The following is a 1,099-nucleotide window of genomic DNA, read 5'->3' as shown; positions in this document are numbered from 1 at the left end:
TTATTTGAAGGAAGTCAGGGTGAGACACAAACTCAATCACACACAAACAAACACTCATTTCATTTGTGCCACACCACAAACTGGACTGGGAAGTGTTGGGAAATGTAGTTGTGAAGGACAGTGAAGGAACTCAAAAAGGCAAACGTCTCCAGTCTTACCGTGAACCCGAAGACTTGTCCTGTCAGACGGACTGTGACTGACGCTTGAGCACTTACCTGCGACACCCGCCTCCCGTCGCCGGCCGAGCGTTACCTGCAGCCGCCCACACACACACCTCCACTGTGACGGGTCGGGTGGGATAGTGTCGGGGGGATCTCGGGGTTTAGTCTGTGGCTCACCCAGGACAGCAGTGTTGGGGAGAGTTACTTTTAAAGTTAATGCATTACAATATTGCGTTACTCCCTAAAAAAGTTAATAATTACATTACTCAGTTACTTTTTATGGAAAGTAATGCATTACTTTTTAAATCTGGTCAGGGCTTGCTTGTTTGTTTTTTTAATATAAAAAGTTATAAAAAGATCTTTCACAACAAAAGTGAAATTAATCCAATCCGTCTCAGGCTGAAGGAAATGTAAGTTCTCATCTGTACAGTAGAGGGCGCCGCTCAAACAAATCACATGAAGAATACGACACAGGAGAAGAAAGTTCAACACTATTCTGCAATAACTAAAATGACAAATGTCATTTTTGATTATTAGTATGGTTGAATTGAATCATCAAAGGTCAGTAGCAAAGATTTTGGTTAATAAAATGGATTAAATACCTAAAATATTTGTCTTAACATATTTAATTACTGCAGGTTTGCATTTGGGTTAGGGTTAGGGTACTGTTGTGAGATGAGAAACCTGTTCATATTTAGTCTAGAACTACAGTGAGACCATGCTCACACACAACATCCTGATCTCTGTCACCACGGCAACACCAGAGCTGTCACTCAACACATGGAAACAAAGTAACTCAGATATTTACTTCTAAATTAGAAAGTAATGCATTACTTTCCTAGTTACTTGAGAAACGTAATCTGATTACTTAACTTTAGTTACTTGTGATGCATTACCCCCAACACTGCAGGCGAGAGCACCTGAGCGCTGTACCTGTG

This window comes from Carassius auratus, chromosome 27 (assembly GCF_003368295.1).
Source record: "Carassius auratus strain Wakin chromosome 27, ASM336829v1, whole genome shotgun sequence".
In the NCBI taxonomy this organism is placed as follows: Eukaryota; Metazoa; Chordata; class Actinopteri; order Cypriniformes; family Cyprinidae; genus Carassius; species Carassius auratus.
The sequence above is the reverse complement of the archived record's forward strand: the minus strand, read 5'-3'. Positions refer to the sequence as shown.